Source organism: Odontomachus brunneus, unplaced genomic scaffold, assembly GCF_010583005.1.
Source record: "Odontomachus brunneus isolate Ranch 3 - 2012 unplaced genomic scaffold, Obru_v1 Obru_scaffold_128, whole genome shotgun sequence".
Classification (NCBI taxonomy): domain Eukaryota; kingdom Metazoa; phylum Arthropoda; class Insecta; order Hymenoptera; family Formicidae; genus Odontomachus; species Odontomachus brunneus.
Genome location: NW_022639578.1, coordinates 832,017 through 850,998, shown reverse-complemented (window position 1 = coordinate 850,998; position 18,982 = coordinate 832,017). Strand labels below are relative to the sequence as shown.

The 18,982-nt window shown below is 40.2% G+C and overlaps 1 long non-coding RNA gene across 2 annotated transcripts in view; it reads left to right on the top strand.

The window, feature by feature from the left end:
- LOC116849936 overlaps positions 1 to 18,978 on the top strand; it is a 35,514-nt gene extending 16,536 nt beyond the window's left edge. The window contains exons 2-3 of one of the 2 annotated variants that reach the window (XR_004379217.1): positions 17,458 to 17,911; positions 18,931 to 18,978. This is a non-coding gene — a long non-coding RNA (uncharacterized LOC116849936). Of the gene's footprint in view, positions 1 to 17,457; positions 17,916 to 18,930 lie in introns of both variants that reach the window. The other variant, XR_004379218.1, reaches the window with a different exon arrangement.
- The last annotated feature ends 4 nt before the right edge of the window (positions 18,979 to 18,982 follow it).

The window sequence follows — 18,982 nt, the reverse complement described above, 5'->3', positions numbered from 1 at the left end:
TCTCTCTCTCTCTCTCTCTCTCTCTCTCTCTCTCTCTCTCTCTCTCTTTCTCTCTCTTTCTCTCTCTCTCTTCACTCTCGGACGTGCGCGCATACACACACACATATACGCGCATATCGGCCGCCGCGGTACATGAAAGGGCACGCGTAATACGAGCCTCGTTATGGGATTTCCGGGATGCGGACATACGCGTCTGCAAAGTGTACTCGCGGCGCACCCGCGCCACATGAAAATGCGTTTTCACTTTCAATCCGCGACGAAAACTTTCACCGATAAATTCCGCGTGGTCGACGCGCGTCGTGCTGTTTTTTCCTCCAACGAATAAAAATCGCAGACGCATCGTGATTTTACGTTACACGCTTCTGCTACAAAATGACACGTCTACTATTTAATCTCGACAACAGCCCGTCCATAAACGGAACATTAAAATGCAAGTATGATTGTGATTCTCACTTGCATTAGGCGAAACAGATTTTCGAGGATTAACGTTCGCGCTTGTTAATACAGTTCCATCAAAAAGATATCAAAATATACTCAAGGATGCCAATTTTCATGTTTTTTTAAAAATGTAATTCTATTTTTCTCTATAAACTGACTGTTTATTGTGCCAATATCTTGAAAGAGATTTTCAAAAATTAACATTTTTACTTATTAACACAATTTTATATAAAATTTTTATACAAATTTTTTATGAACATGAAAATTTGTATCCTTGAGCAAATTTTGATATTTTTTTTACAGAATTATGTTAATAAGCGGAAACGTTAATTTTTGAAAATCTTATCAATTAATTTATGTTTTTAAAAAATATGACTATATTTTTCATTATAAACTCGGCATATCGCAAAATCCATTATTCATTGTCCCAACATCTGGAAAGAGAAATTTTAAGAAATTAACGTTTTCACTTTGTTAAGACAATTTTACAAAAAATATATCAAAATTTGCCCGAAAATATATCAAAAGAGGCCAATTTTCATGTTCATAAAAAATATGGCTGTATATTTTATTATAAGCTCGGTATGTCGTAAAACCGACTGTTTATTGTCACAACATCTTCCACGGTATGCCACGACGGTTGCATGGTACCCATGAGAGCAACACGTTCCTGCAGTCTTCCGACGTCCCCTCGTTTCCGCATCTTCTTCGCCATACGCTTCCGACCGCTTTGTATATACCGCGTTCTTTATTTCATACCTGCGTACCATCGAGGGTCGCACGTGTGACAGCGGCGCGATTTATGCAACGCGGAAATACTTTATGCGGAGGAAAAACTGTCGACACGTCGAATCACGCCAATTAATATCCGGTACTACTTCACGTGTAATAAAAGACTTTGTACTCCTTGGCGGTAGTGCATGTAAGCTACCTGCAAAAAGCGCTGACGCTCGAGTACGAAGCGAATGCAAATGACAATGTGCATATCGTGATATACACGTTGTCCTCGGGATGAAATAACTTTGATTTGCTTCATTATGTAATTGCTACTCCGCATTAGCTTCCGCTCGTTTTCTCATCGGAAAGATATCTCGTCACGCACGTAGTGGTGCACTTCAGATCAAGTTGTTCGGCTTCGCCGCCGAGCGCTGACGAGATTTTTATACCGGCGATACGGATGTTTGCTCAGCTCAAAGTAGCGCCGAACAAATTGTTTCAACTTTGTGAAATTATGATTTACCGCTTACGATTTCTGGCACTTTGTTCGTTTAAGTTGCTCCAGCATGAAACGTTTGTATACACATTACAGTATTATAATTATAATTTTCTTCTTTTGAGTGCGATTTTTTCCGCAAATTCGTCGTAGGAAAGATTGGCTCTGGTTGATCCAAGCGATATGTCAGCCATGCGCTTTGTTTATGTATTTATCGTGAGAAGAACAGCGAAAACGAAATTGCAAAATATTCCTTTTAGAACTTTAATAGATTTTAGAATCTTAATAGATTCTTTTTCCTGAGTTTTATTACATAAAATCAGAATAATATCACAACTAAAAAATTGAAAAAAACTGATTCGGGAGCAGCCAGGTACATTTTCGAGCGTTTTTAAATTTGATGTTAATATTCTTCATCATAACTGAATAAATTTAATTCTCTACTGCCCAAATTAATTTCTCATGTTTAAAACATTTTTCATGTACATAGGATATTTAAAACTCAACAATATTAAAAGTACTCAACACATATAAGATGAAATTTTACTTTTCTAATTTTTTATTTTTCCAAAATAGGTTTGTGGTTCGATGTGAAAAAATGCTTAAATGTGAAAAAATGCTTAAATGCTTAAATGTAGAGTAGAAAATGTCGATAACGTAAAGCTTAGGTAAACTCAGCGGTAAGAGTAGATGCGCAGCAAACGAAAGACCCGAATTCGAATCCCGGTCTAAGTTAGATTAGGATTAGGTTACATCTCTCCAATATCTTTAATTCTCGACATCAAAAAAGTGATATCGCAAGACGAGCAGCCACTCTCCGAATTCTGGCCCTTTTTCATTATTTTGGATAATCCAAGTAATTTTCATTTATAAAATTTTCATTTATGAAATCGAGTCAAACTTCTTAGACAAACGAAGTAAAGTTGGTCCATGATTAAAGGCGTCGCACACGAATTGACATAACAGTAACGTAAGGTGTATCGTAAAAATGGACTAATTACAATCGAGTATTCACAAAAATGGCGATCTTACAGTTCGACGATACTCAAAGTGATTGGTCAATTCTTACGGTACGTCTTACGTTACTATTATATCAATTCGTGTGCGGCGCCCCTTAAAGGCCGGCAGAAAGATGTGGAGACATCTCGCGGAGATGTTGGAACTATTAATCAGATTACATATTTTATATGTAGTCTTCTTACCCTGACTTGCTAGCCAAGCTTAACCAAGGTACCAGAGTTAGGTGGCTATGCGATGCAGCAGATCGTATTTCGATTATACAGTTTATAGGATCGTTGCGGGCACGAGTACGTAACTGTTTCTATCATGCTTGTACAGTCAGTCATAAAAATTAAGTCTCCTAGGTACTCGCCGCGGAACCTCTAATTAATAACGTCAGAAGCAGGAAAAAAATGAACGTGGTAAAATCATGAGAAAACGTAAGATGAGGAAAATGTTGTTTGTCACGTTCATATTACGGTTGATATTATTTATTGATTGTCATGGGAAAAGAAATGTTTCCAGAACATTTTATTCAAGTATGCCCAAGCGATTTGAAGTGTCCTTCATCCAAATATCTTTTTATTTGGAAATAGCACGCGAAAATTTTCCGCGTGTCATTTTTCGCTTCTGATGTCACAACTCAACATGGCTCCGGCGAGTACCCGGGAGCCTTAATTGCCTGTGAATAACTTCGAAATTCAGAAGAAATGTAGCATTCAGTCCCTAAATGGGACTGCTCGTATCACAATTAGCGTATCACAGTTAGCTTGCGCTCGAGATTTCGTCCGAAGCGTCACTTGGGCGGCGAGAATGTCAGGAATGGAGACAGTGCGCCGCCGATGAATCTACATGCGATTCCAATTGCCACACAGTGCTACTCTCTTCGAGTGGGCAGCCGAGGACCAACAGAGGAGAGGTTTCCCTCGGGAGAGAGACGAGGGAAGCGAGCGAGTGCCACACCTCGAATTCGCGGCATACCTGCCGCGGTACGTACCCAATCTCAACTCGTCTTGATCTATTCCGGGTATATCTGCATCCCACTTATGCACGCGAGCAATTGCGCGCGTGCTCACGTGCGTGCGTTAGTGGACATTCTACTGGAATTTCTCGGATAACGCGCGACTTTCCTGCGCTCTCGTCGTTGCCGTTAGTTCGTTCATGAAAGAAGTACGCTTCTGGGCGTGACTCGCGAGACATTGGAGATATTGACGTGAGACGGAAGTTACTTATACCGATCATGTTAACTAGTTTTTTTAACATATTAACTAGTTTTTTTTATATGCGCACAATGTATTTAATCGAATCTTCACCAAGAGCTCTTTATCCTCGATGAAGTTGCTCGTCGACTATATTACTTAACCGCCAGAATTAGCGCCGAAAATTAGCCGATCGCTTCACCTTGGGACTATCGTAAGAACCATGATAAATCTACTAGACATATAAACGAAAAAAAAGAAAAGGAAAACAAATTTCGCTCTTCGAAACAAACACACATCCGCGATTGTTATGTCACGGTTATCATCGATCTCGACTCCACCTTGATCTTTCTGTGCACTGTAAAAAGTTCTGTGCTGATTTAACACACTACACACATGTCCCAACTTATCCACTCTAATTTTCGAGTTAATTTGACACAAGACAAATATATAAACAAATAATACAACTTATCTGTACACTTTACCCATAAAATATCTCACCTAAAATTCTCTCCTGTACGTTTATATATAAATTTTGTTATTTTAACACTTATATATATATATATATATGTGTGTGTGTGTGTGTGAGTGTGTGTGTGTGTGTGTGTGTGTGTGTGTGTGTGTGTGTGTGTAAAAAATGTTAATTCTCTCTTTCTCTCTCTCTCTCTCTCTTTCTCTGAATATAAACTCAACGCAGAATAGTGAAGATAACACGATAATAATGTGTTAAATCAACACACAAAAAAAATGTTAAAAATTTAACACAAAAATTTTTCCACGTGAATTTTTCCACGTTAATTTCAACGCAAGTATAAAATGTTTTTTATCGTGTGGCAAATGTCGCAGTTGCGTTTTGAGTATTATTTTCTTCTTAATAGGTTCGTCCATTTCAATTAAAATTATTTATCATAAATCGAGTGAAACTTCTAACTTCTAACTGTGCCGCACACTTGGAAATCTTATCGTACCAAATTTTCGATTACATCTCACGAATAAATACGTGACCTCAAATTCCCGCGCAATAATCTGTTTTAGACGCCGTTTGCGTTGCAAGTCGCGCGACGTCATATCTCGTAGATACGGAAATTTCTCTCGCCAAATGCTCGCCGATTCTCGCGAATAAAGCGCACCGGGAATAACGAATGTCGAACACGGATTACTGGCGGCGTCTGCGACAACGGCGGCGAATTGAAGCGTGCAGTTATCGCTAGCTTACAACGTAGTAAATACGCGATAAATACGATGACACGTAGAGAGAGAGAGAGAGAGAGAGAGAGAGAAAGAGAGAGAGAGAGAGAGAGAGAGAGAGAGAGTAAATGCAAAATGTTGCGCGTTGCGACGGCCGTGTGCAAACACGCGTTCGTTGATAAATTGCTCGCGCGCCGCGTAATCGATCTTAATTCAGGCCTGCTATACTTCTCCCTCCTCTCCCTCTTCTCTCTCTCTCTCTTTCTCTCTCACGCGCGCGCGCGCTCTTTCTCACATCTCATAGTTGTTCCCTATCTCTCTTCCTCTTTCTATCTCCCCCTCCTTTGCAAATCCTCCCGTGATAAAAATGCAGCATTCTGCAGCAGACTGGCTGATAACGCGTCCCACATTGCACGACGAGATAAGAGCGGTCCCGCGTTATTTACGCTTATGTGTGAGCCATTGTGCTACGTCATGCGTTCCTCTGTTTCGTCACGTACTCTGCGAGATACGAAGACTCGAAATGAAAGCGGAACCAAGTGATAATGATTGCCAGATAATAAATGGCATTTCTGTGACGTATATTTTTTCAGCCGTCAATTTCTTCTCTGCCTCTCGCGGCGCTTAGTCCCGTTCCTATGTCAAATCAACCTATTCTTGTATATACGTGTTCTGTACGTGTTTAGTCATCTTTATTCCTCGCGTTGTTATGTTGCATGTATCTTCTCTGAGTAAGTATTTCATGTGCAAGGAATAGAATAAATCTGTCGAACGTGATCCCGTAGCGAGCAACTGCGCTTTTAGGCTGAAATCACAATAGACACAAGCGTGACGAGTCTCTACTAAAGTTAACATTTTAGGTGTGATGTTATATTTGACAATGTACGTCACGTCAAGGTTCGCCGTCTACGTGGAATATTTAAGATGTCCCTGCATTCACCTTGCTTGCTCTCCAAGACGTTATGTTGCACCTGCACCTTGCGAATAACTCGAATGTATAGAGTTCATCAAGATTCTTGTAGAGTTGACTTAAAAAAATTGACGCGTCCAAAAAAATTTAGTCCAATAAAACAAAATTTGAAATATAACTACAAATAATATTTATTTGAAAATTTTCTTTAAATGATAGTGATTTTTTCCATTAAACAACATAGTTTAATCTAATGAAACAGGATGATACTTGACGTAAAATTACGTCGTTTGATATAAAATATTATTTTGTTATGTCAAATAGAAAAACTGGATTCAAAGTAATCTTTTTCTCTGTGCACACTATGTATATATTAGGTGGTAAACTTAGTTCCTGCGGCTCACAGTTAGATGACGTTAGTTGTAGGTGTAATTTATTTTGACATCTGAAACTGGCTGCATTTTAGAGGTTAGACATTTGTCAATAAAATTCAGTGCGAAGAGATTCATTTAAGCGAGCAGTGCTATTTTTTCTTTATATGGAACATGATAATTTGTTTTTTTAACATGTGCTGCTTCATTACTTTGACTTGAAAAAAACTGCAGTTGCAGCTCATAAATTGCTTTTCGAAGCTTATGGCAATTATGCTCCATCGGAAAGAACATGCCAAGTATGGTTTCAGCGATTTAAGAGTGGTGATTTTGATGTCAATGATAAAGAACGCTCAGGCCAACCGAAAAAGTTTGAAGACACCGATTTGCAGGCATTATTGGACGAAAACTCTACTCAAACGCTCCAAGAATTGTCTGCAGCATTAAATGTTACTCCGATGGCTGTTTCCAAACGTCTACATGCAATGGGAAAAATTCAAAAGGAGGGAAAATGGGTACCACACGAATTAACCGTAAATGCCATTGCAAATCGCTTAAACATCTCTATGTCTCTGCTCGCCAGGCAGAAAAAGAAGAGTTTTTTGTGGCGCATAGTGACTGGCGATGAAAAATGGATATACTTCGATAATCCTAAACGAAGAAAATCATGGGTAGACCCTGGCCAACCATCGACATCCACACCAAAGAGAAATATTCATGGCCACAAAGCAATGCTTTGCATTTGGTGGGATATGCACGGCGTCGTTTATTATGAGCTACTCAGACCGAACGAAAGTATCACGGGGGATCGATATCAATCACAATTAAACCGTCTGAATGAAGCATTGTTGGAAAAAAGGCCAGCAGTAGCCAGCAATCGACGTAAAGTCATGCTTTTGCACGACAACGCTCGACCACACGTTGCCAAAGCCGTCAAAGAAACACTGATGCAGCTCGAGTGGGAAGTTCTCCCACACCCAGCGTATTCACCAGACTTAGCTCCTTCGGACTATTACTTGTTCCAGTCGATGCAGCACGGCTTGGTGGATACACACTTCAGAAATTACGAGGATGTGCAAAAATGGATCGACGAATGGATTGCATCAAAAGACCAATCGTTCTATCGTCGCGGAATCTACGCGTTGCCAGAAAGATGGGAAAAATGTATAGCTAGCGAGGGAAAATACTTCGATTAATGTATTTTTTGCTTTTGATGTCGAAATAAATGAGTTTTTTAAACGAAAAAACCGCAGGAACTAAGTTTACCACCTAATAATACATAATAAGTAAGATAGTATTACATCATACTCGTTCTATATTAATCAGAAAATCAAAGTCGTTTTTTACAACAATATGTCATACAAGAACTTAATATGTATGATCACCGGTGCGATTGATCTAATAACACATCAACTAATATCAGTATTTTGTCGTGAAATTATGCTCAACTTATACCGGTAGCGACGCTACCGCGTCGCCTGATATGTTAATAAGAACATTGCGTCTTTGAGATAAAAACGAAAAGAGCAAGAAGACGACTTATAGATTAAGCGTGCATTATGGCTGCATAGACGCGGATATCGTTTAATTAATCTTCAGCGCGCTTTAATTTTTGCGCCATTGCCTACGGATCTTCCACCGATAACCTGTTAACAGCAAATTATGCATTTCATTCCTCTTCCGGGAGCAATACGCGTATCGCGTAACGAATTCCTTTACAATGCTATTTCCGGCCACGTGATTTACCTCCGTCGGATATCAGCCGATCCATCGGGATCTCATCAGCATCCTCATTACTAAACGTCTCCTAATTGGCCGATACGAGATCCACATTCGATCGCGAAGCGCGAATGCACGTAGTTATTAAAGGGTCGTCAACCTGGCGTTTATACCGAGTGATCAGGAAACACGTGCGGCCGTGTGTGCGTGAGTTAGTGCACGCGAGTGCACATAAAATAAATTAATACCGCGCCTATACGTGCGCCCTCGCACGTACAGGCGTCTTAACGATCCGGCTTATCGTACGGTGTGTGCAAACTTGGACTCTTCTCCCGGACGAAAATTACGGTGCCCGCTCATCGTGATAAAAATCCACCGACTGATAAAATTATAATTTTAACGTATATATTATTATCACACCCTTCATCTTTGTATCTTCGCATCCGCCGCGCGGGGCACCTTTTCTCTTAACGTTTTTACCCCGAACGGGCACTCCCAAAATTTCCCTCGCGGTGTAATGTCTTCCGCTACACGGGGAGTCGCCGTCTCTTTCTTTCCTCCTTCCTTCCTTTCTTTCTTTCTTTCTTTCTTTCTTTCTTTCTTTTTCTCCCTCGACGCTGCCTCGGTGTGTGCGTTAAAAGCCAATCCGGCGCAATGAATTTCTCAGGATAATTGCTACGATCTCTCTCTCCTCGTCGATATTCAATCAGCGCGCATCCGCATACGAAAGGTTCCAATTAACCGGGACGCTATTATCTCCCAAAATTACCGAACACTTACGTGCCGCGATCGACGCACACGATCGTGCGCATTCGTATCGACGAGAGAAAGAGAGAGAGAGAGAGCGAGAGAGACGCGTATACGCGTGGTACGTGTGTACGCTGGAAGGTGAAAGTCATCTGGCCACTGGCATCGTCGTCAACGGTGATGCTGATGACGGTGGTGTTGTCGTCGACGCCGGCAGTGATCGTGTTAGTGCTGATGATGTCGGTGCTGGTAGTGGTAGTGGTAGTGGCAGTGGTAGTGGTAGTGGTAGTGCTGCTGCTGTTGGTGGACTCATTATTATGCTATCTGGCCGATCGTCATTCAATTATTACCCTCGGTAGCTCGTCTCATCGACGTAATTACGCTCGATGCGCAAATAAAACGGTCGTCTATTGCGTCGCACGAAATTCAACGTATGCAAATCGTTTGCACGCGCGACCGAATCATAAAGCAGTAGCGGAGAGACGGAGATCGGAGCTCCGCTTATGCTGGAAATATCGAACCATCGAAAACTACCGCTGACAGTGCCGATGACTGTCGATCGTTGCCCGGAGGGCGGGAGAACCGTCGGTTCGTGAAGGGCTTCCTCTCGCCAATTGTGACCGCCGATTGTGTGTCTGGGTGTGTGTGTGGAGAATTGCGTGAATGTTTCATAGATTTTGAACGCACAATTTATGTTTGAGAGGAGAGACATTAAATTCGATCATTACCTTTAAAGTAACAGAACAGACGCTTAGAAAAAATGAAATATTTAGAATAAAAGCTTTCCAAAAAGCTCTCTAAAACAGCTTACGTAGAGATTGTAACTGTCAATTATTTGTGAAAGAAATGGTGCGAATGCCTCATAGATTTTCAACGCACAGTTTGTATTTGAGAAAAGGAAAATTAATTATATTATTTCTTCAAAATAATAAAACACATGCTTAGAACAAATAGAATACTTAAAGTAAATACATAAAATTATGATAAAGAGAGAACTTTAAATACACTAATATTACGAAAAAGAAGAAAGAAGCGTGACAAGTCGGAATCTATTAGAAAAACTGTGATAAACTCGTTTTATACAACGGACGTGAATATACCGGCTCAATTTCCCGAGGACAGAAGCCAGGAAGTCAATTAGCGCATGGCCTGTTCACTTAACACTATTTATTTTTAAACTAATACTTTGTCAAAGTAGAACCGCGTGAGAAAATAGATTGCTCTACAAAAAGCGTAAGGGAAACAACGGCAACTGTTAAGGGAAATAAATAATGTATGAGGGATTAAATTTGCAAATGACTTGTGGCCATTCATTCGTCGATTTCGTCACTTCTTTCGCGGCGGATTAGCCGCGAATTTCACTGGTGCAGCCGGTAAATCGCGCAAAAATTCGGCAAGGAGAAACGCCGCGGCGTGTTGCGCTGCGAGTGCACTCGCTCGCATGTGCGCGCGCAAAAAGTGGCTGCGTTAATGACGGCCTCCGGGTTTATCGCCGGGTTCATCGATCATTCCTAACGACATATACAGATCGTGCGCTTTTTGCGCGCCCATAGAACATTTCTTTGTGTATACATGTCATACACAATAAAATGCAAAACGTTGTCGGTAAGAAGAATAAAAAAGAACGGATACTCTAAGACTCGCGGCTTTCCGGCTGAAGGTGATAAGCGCGCTATAATTGATTCCAAGCAATGTAATTAATAAAGTGCTCAATGCTGTTGCGTGTTATTCTCTGCGTATACGTTCAGTTATGCGTCTCTTAATCCGCACAAAGCACGATATCGGTATGACGATTCTCGATTTTTCTTGTGCGCTTCGTCGTGCTCCTGAAGCGCGACTGCATTTTTATTTCAGTGTTCTTTTAGGAAATTTTTCCAAGAGACTAAAAATCCGGAAGAGTTAGATAGTATAAAAGACATCTCAGATGTGTGCGCAACACAACGTAATAGTAAAACTATACTTTCTCTCGGCTAGCAAATATTTAATTCTCGCAATTTTTTGGGATTTTTGCGTTTTTCACATGGAATGTTGGTATGTTTACTTTCTTTCAAATTCTTCGCGCATGCGCGAAACGCATGAATCTATTTCGAAAGCATTTTCAACTGTTATAGAATGTCAGTTAGGTCTTCCGAGCAAAAGATAAATCTCTTAAATATTTCTTCAATTAAACATATACTTTGTGTGTGTGTGTGTGTGTGTGTGGGAGGAAACTATGCATACTCAGTTTTGTTTTTCAGGAAACGCGGAATGGGCGTTGGTTAATTTTACATTACTTAATCATAATATTTAATCATAATCGCATAATAAGTAATATTATACAAAATATCTTATACTTTTTCGTTATAAGACAGTTATATTTTAAAATATCTCAAATCAACTTATCTTGAAAAAAGATTAGAAGCTAAAAATCATTTATTAACATTTCTACATACTCTCAGCCGCACTTTTCGCAGTTTTCATTATTTTCTTCTATAACACTCCTCGAGTTATCTGTGATCTGTATCGATCGATCACGATATGATTTCATGAGTTTCAAAAGTAAAAATATAATAAATTGTAATATATCTTGTTTTACCGCAAATCGCGAAGAAACATTGCAGAAAGCATCCAATCGTGGTTTACTCTTTTCTGGTGTTGCAATTGATTCCATGTTTGCTTCTATGCGCGCAATTCTCGGTACATTATTTCGATACATTCTCGGCTGATCTTTCCTTATTTGACTTCTTCTCAATATCTCATCTTGAAATGGATCTCAAGGTAGAATTATTGAATCATATTGTATCTCAAGGACTAAGTTTCAGCTAAGATTTTCAATAGAAACAAGATTATCAATATTTAGAAGTTGAAATAAAAAAGTAAATTAGAAAATTCTTTGATAACAGAAAAACTTTGATAACAGAATATACTTTTCTTTGTAGTAAGACATCACGAGCTCTTAGTGCTTCCGTGAATTCCTCGCATGTATCGTCGCCGACCTTATTCCGCAGAACGTGGATACTTTGGACATTTTGAATGAACTCGTTTCTTCAGTCTGCCGTTTTGTTATCGCTGAAAGCAATCAGAGTCTCGACTATGTGTGTACGCGTGGTCGCAACAATACACCGTGAAAATATTTAACTCTTTGAATTGAATCCGCACGATTTCGCCCGTGGACATATTAGCTACAGAATAAACATCGGCGACATGCGAAGCGAAGCCGGCACCGCAGACGCCGGAATTATTTGCGCGTCGATGCCGTTGGAAACAGCTTGGACGCTACCGGTGCCGATCGATCGGTCGAAATGTATTCGCGAACGGCGCAGTTCATTCATGCGACACAATGGAATGCCGGCAGCACACGCGCACGCACGTACACATCGCGCGCGACACATTCTGTTTTACGTTGCCGCAGTTGCGATTTTACACATTCGTAAACACCTGAAATACCTAAAAACACGCTAGCTAGACGAGAGTGTAACTTACTTCTTCATCATTTGCCGCGTGTAAACACACGATTGTGTGGAAATTGCGTTTTTGTGTCGAGTGTTTTCTGGGGCGCGCGCGCGCGGTTTTGTAATTGCGCGAGATACAAGTCCGAAAAACGTTTCACGCTTTAGGCACGCAGTTCTGCGAATTCACTGAGGAAAAAGGGCTCGGTGTTTGTATTCTCATAATCGCATAGTAAAAGAACCATAGTCGGAAGAACCATTTCTCTAGCAAGTGTCGCTGTACTCTCTAAATCTTAGAGAGAGATTTCATTTGAAAAATGTAGTGACGGCCGAGTCATTCGAATTGAAGTGACTTCTCACTCTTATAGTCGATTCCGGTTAGATTGTAAGCGTATTTTTCAAATACAATATAAATGAAATAGAATAAAATTCACTCGATAAGAGTGAATCACTACAATCCAGACGTTCACTTATACAGAGTAAGAATTCACTTTATGGTTGAAGTAGAACATTTACTCTTGTGTGAAATGTCACTCCATTCGCAGTGGCAGTATTTTCACTACCTTCTGGAGTGAATTTTCACTTATTTAAAGTGAGAGTTTACTCTAAGAAATTTAGAGAATAATGTTTATGATAAAAATCTCACATGCATATTACTGCTATTATATTTTTTTGTTAAAGCTAAAAGAAACAGAAGATTAGTCGTCGCCACAAATGACTATAATTTTAGTGAGATTAAGCATTTTTTGCTCTCATCGTTGAAATCTTCATTCCGTCGAGTGCGAGTCGAAATGGAAAATTTGTTCATTGGTACTTTCAGTTGAATGCGAGGTAAAATTCGAAAATAAAGCTACGTTTATCGTAAGAGGCTAAGAATTAAAGTGAGCCGAGGGAAAGGCGAAAGAGCTAATGTACTCCTAGTGAGCAGTAATTACTCTTATGTCTCTACGGTTGCATAACCTTAACTTCCCTCTTCCATTAGACTAACGTGCATATTCAGACCTGCTAAGTTAATATCGAAAAATCGTATTCATTAGCACTTAATTACCCGCTGTTATCTGCTTCACACATATTCGACTGCGCAAATGGAGCGTATAAGTAACAATGCAAAGTTGTACAGATTTGCGGTAAGCGGTAGTTGCAAGCAGTTATATTAACGTGTCTGTTAACTCTCCGAGTGGCAATCAGGATCATTTGTGTCTGGGTCGTTCTGAAAAGTACTCGTTCCTGAGAGCATTTCTGTTGGAAAATCATAAAAAATAAAATACTTAGCAATTTATTTTTCACTAAAAAATCTTTGTGGTCTTCAAGTGAAAGGGTAAACGAAGTTTCTGTAATTTTGGGGGATTTTTTCGAAAAGGGAGAAAAATCGGGGAAAACACTAATGACTCTATTTGCAAAGGTAGCGAAGATATATAATGTTAAAATATATCACTTGGAAAATTAGATATTGGTTCACTTTGTCGCAAAAAGGTGCGAGCCACGCGGGATGAAATTCGCGTTCGGATCATAGAAAGATAAGGCGTGTTCCGCGGGTTGCAACAACGCTTTCTAGGAATGCGCTTGTGAAACCGCGATCATTATAATAGTTTCGCAATATATAATTGTTCGCGGACGCATTTCTGATGCTCGATATGTCGCTGTAGTCACAAGATGCAAAGTCGAAGTGATCGACCGTGCCACTTACATCGACAGAGATGTAATGCGTGAAGCACATGCATGTACTTCGAAGGTATTATTAAACCAAGGATTATTACGCCCACACACACACACACACATATACACACAATAATTCATTCCTATTTTTCTTTTTTTCTTTTATTCAGAATTTTAATAAAATATAACTCCCTTTCTCTCACGAGAAACAGTTTCTGGCAGTTAATTATCAACCTCAAGTAACTTGATGAATCGGAATTGCAGTAAACTCAGCTCGTTTGAAGATTTACATTAAAACAGCATGCACGACGTGAGGCATATATACATTTACAGCAATCACATTCTGATGTGTTTGGTACAACTTCGCGATCAATATTAAAACCGTGTTTTTTCTACGACATCGATTGACGGTATGCATACAAGTAGTGATTATCATCAACTTCGGTCTTTTCCAAGCAGATTACCGATCGGCGACTCATGAGTGTTTTCCGAAGCAGAGTGATTACGTACGACAGTGTCGTAGATGTGTAATTGCTGCGGGCTTATGCGCTTTCAATCCCCGATACATCCACTGAAATTGCTTTACGTGGACTTTTTCGCTCATACGTTACCCCGTGATATCTCCACTTCGGCGGCCACTTCGGTCGCTTGTTAAACAAGCGTTACCATATATGCGAAACAACGCGACCGCTATCAACGAGATCGAGCTATATTCGTAATTAAAGTCGCGAAGGCGGTCGTACGTACATTGCACGGTCAAGCTTTACGTTCTCCTGAACCGGCCGATAAGCATCGCGCGACGTCACGAAGTTCGCTTAATAGAGTCTAAATTAGTGGACGTAAAATCCGAGAGAGAGAAAGAGGGAGAGAGAGAGAGAGAGAGAAAGAGAGATGGGGAGAGGGAGAGCTCGCGAGACCATTGTGCATCTCGCCAAACGGTGCATAAATTCTGCGTTTATCCCCGCCGACTTGTGAATGAATTGCCGCGTAAAGTACAGCGGCTGTGTTAAGATTTTACGTTCCCCGACAGTATTATGAGCTTAATGTTATCATATTTTAGCGGGTGCTTTCCGTTGAAACCATGTCGCGAGTGTGGTAGCGAACAACTTAACAAATTTCGCTCTACCAACGTTAGGACGTTGGGTATTATTTATGAAACGCGGAAGCGTTAGCAACCATCGAAGATATCCAGCTCCGGACACATTCATTCCTTGCGAATCTTAGTTTCTTAGCCGACTTCGAGGAAGTTATCAATTTGTCCTGTACATATGAATGTGTTTATTTGTTTGTATATTCCCTTGTTATGATCGAAAACCGTTAGAGATATCGCGATGAAACTTTTCTCCTAATTTATTCAATATGTTATCTACATTAACCTGAAAATTGAGCAAGTTCATTACTTCCTTGAAATTCCGAGAACATCTCGGATCCGAGCATACAGAAGGATACATATTGCACTCAAATAAATGTTGCTTATTTTAAGTATTTCAAGTTTTCATAAGTTTATATATTCGCAAATGTATCAAAAGTTCAATGTAAGCAAGTTTTGCATTTCAATCAAAAATATTAAATTAAAACAAGAATTTATATATATATATATATATATATATATATATATATATATATATAAACTTTTTTAACAAAAATAAATCTAAAAAATCTCAAAAATATAATTTAATTCAAAATTAATTCATAATTTGGAAGGCTTTTGGTCTTTTCGAAGGCGGTTAATTTCTTTTAAAGTTCCCTTTTTATATTTCTAATGTAACGCGCTTATTTTGTAATTTGATGAATTATTCATTGATAAATTACCATCTCGACGTGAGATGAAACGTATCTCGTATATATGTAAACGTATGCGTCGCAAGGATAGGAAGTCGAATCCAACAGGCTCAATCGATGATGCGCGATAATCTAGCGATAATCCAGTGAAGCAGCACGGTGAAGTTAGAGAAGGCGATGTGACGGACATCACGCTTGCATTGCGGTAATCGAAGGTACAGCAAAAAGAAACATTTACTGCCGATCGTAAAGACGAATGATTTACGATTAAAGGTGTTTGTAAACGAAAAATAACCACGGTTGCTCTTCCGCGTACGACGCAATTGCGCAAGTTCTTTATTATCGTACTTCGTCGCACGAACGCTCGATAATCGCGCACGTCTGTATGCGCACGTGCGTTGAAATATTGAATTCATTAGAAATACTAAATACTAGTTAGAGTTTTTTATGCGTATATATAGCTTCTCGGGAATTCCTCGATTGCGGCACTTGTGCGAACGCGTGCTCTAAACATACGTGGCATCATTTAAATGCTTCAATCATATCACGCGCGAAATTGACTTGATTAATCGGTACTTCCCTCAAAGATCTTTCTTGTGTTTCGAAGTTTCGAAATCTCATTGATACCTAACTTCAATACGTAGTGTGACAATGAAAATTTCTATACTGAAAATAGGATATTTTTGTAGTTGAATCGGAAGTTTGATACACTGAACCAGAATTTGTCTAAAACGAGATCAACCAATTTGGTTTTTGTACATACCAAAATTTAATTGCCGTTTGTAGGTTTTCCTTTTTCACATATCCTATTTGATACAAATAAAAACATGACAAAGCCAAACAAATCAAATATTTTACTTCCAAAGATCATTTTTCCAGCGTACCAAAACAGCCAAGATTCCTGAAATAATTTTCATAAAGATTATCCTCTGTATATTGACACGAATTCCTTTTGATCGCGCGAAAATAAAATCGTGGAACAACCGACGTCGCACAAATCGGCAAGCACGATAATGTCCTAATTCGACGTTCAGCGAGAGCGACAGGAAGAATATCGTGGGTTACGCTAAATGTTTTTGCGCCGTGCGATCGATAGGCGACGTTAAATGAGTCCCCTCGAACTATTACGGCGGAATAGTCTTCCCAGATCGTTCACTACAGCTCGATAGCGGGCCCCATAGATTCCTATTGCGTCCCGTTATTGACCGTATATCACTGGCCGAGCGCGAGCAACGCATAACGCGTGTGCATCCAGCCGCGCATTAAGTGTCGCGACGCCAATAACAGCGCTGAAAAATCGAGAGTACCGATTTCGGCCGCGCGAAGGTGCGGCGCGCGGATAAAATGCTCGTAAACCAGGTGACGTCTGAGAGATTCCGTCGCGAAATATTTTTGCGAGCGAACCGGTTGCTATCAGTGCGATATAGCCGCCTTCATGGCAAAAAGCACCGCTCGCGCGCATCTCATCGGCCGTCCTTCCTTGACCCTTTGTGGAATTAAAGACTAACACCTTTCATGCCTGTCTTGTTCGCTCGTAACACTAACGATCACTGTTTCACTCCGCTATTTCGCTATTATCTAACGCATTCGCGTCACACATAGAAACACATGCCCTATATTGTACTGCAAAGGCGAGCGTGTCAGAGGCAGAGGGTTATTTTTATCAATGAAGTCAACATCGAAGTAAAAATTCATGAACCGCGAAACCAATCATCCTAGGTTCGCCGCGAGGCAAATGTGCCACCTCTCAACATCAAATCTGTGCGGAACAATTTACTTATGTCTGCTATTTGTCCGATGATTGCAGGTGAGACTGGAGTGACTTGAAAACGGGGAAGAAAGAAGGGAAAGCGCAGGAAAGAGGATAGCGAGCAGAAGGCGTAGAAAAGTAAAGCAACAGCAAGTAGGGGTGAAAAAGGGAATGAAAAACACGGACACGAGCCGAGGTGATTCTATAGGTGGCGTAGTCAGCAGCCAAGAACGAGGAGGCAGTGCGAGGCGCGAGAAAGCGCGGATAGGGACTTCCAATTTCGGCAGTCCACTTTCCGCTACCGGATGTCGCGTCGGGGTAGCAGAGGACGGCAGGGCGATCGTGAAAGGACCGAGTGATTACACTAATCCCCACTTGCAAATACTTCTATACGCGGGCACAAGTAATAACACGTGTTAGGCATCCATTGCGAGCAAGTGCTGGAACGGTGGAGTAAACTTCAAGAGTGGGAGAAAACACCACGCGGATTTTCGGCGTTATTGGGTCGACAGTACGTGAGTTATTATTTATTACTGCAGCCAATTTTATTGTCGATTTAATATTAACAAAGAGAAAATGAGGGAAATAGAAGTCGCCGTTATTTATTCACACGTTATTTTTGTCGCGTCACATTTGTCCCGTGATATTCTCTCGTTGCGTCAATTTTCTTCTCTAAAATGCCGCAAAGATGTAGATGTTGAAGAGTCAGTATCGTCATAGGCGGTCGATTTTTCTCAACGATATTTTGTATAATAACGAATACGCACGTTTTTTTAACTTAAAAAAAAGGAAAATTTAGGAGATTTATTCACTTGTGTGGCAATTAAGACTTTTCTAAGCATCTTAAATTAGTCTGTTTTTTTTTTAATCGCTATGAAATTCACGTTACAACGGGCATAACGATACCGCGATAAATCGACCGCTATTTTTATCGGAAGCTTCGTGGCTTTTATGATTTCGGCATAAACAGCATTTAGCGGGAAAGGTTAACGAAATAAACGTAAAAATATTTTATGTCGGACGATTGTGCGCGTGCTAAGGTCGACTGCACAATTCCATTAGCCACGAGTTTTACATTGGCAAGATAATGCTTAATTTGTCCATTACGGACGACGCATTAAAATTTAAATTTTAATCGTCTCCAATGAATCCGGCATCAAAAATGTAACGCATAATGCGTTCGTTACGAATTACATATTCAAATTTTCATGGACAATTGGCCAGTCGCCGGCCATTAAAAATGTAATCTTTGATTCCCGGGATTCGCATAAAAGTTTCATCAGCCTCTATGCATGAGTTATCAATCACATCATACGCAACGCGCAAATTATAATAAACCAGCCTACTTAACGCCATCTTGAATTAATTTTTCTGCATTAACGCATGCGCGCGTTTCTGGTAAATAATCGACGAGATTTCATAAATGCCACTCCTAAATGTGCGAACTCGCGGCGCGTAGTTTATTTATCGATAGATTATAACATTCGATAAATTCGAATCGTAAAAATTGAGGGGCACTGTCGCTTCCAGGGACGATAGAAGAGACACCGTCCACCAGCCGTCGTCATCTTGTTGGGGGGGG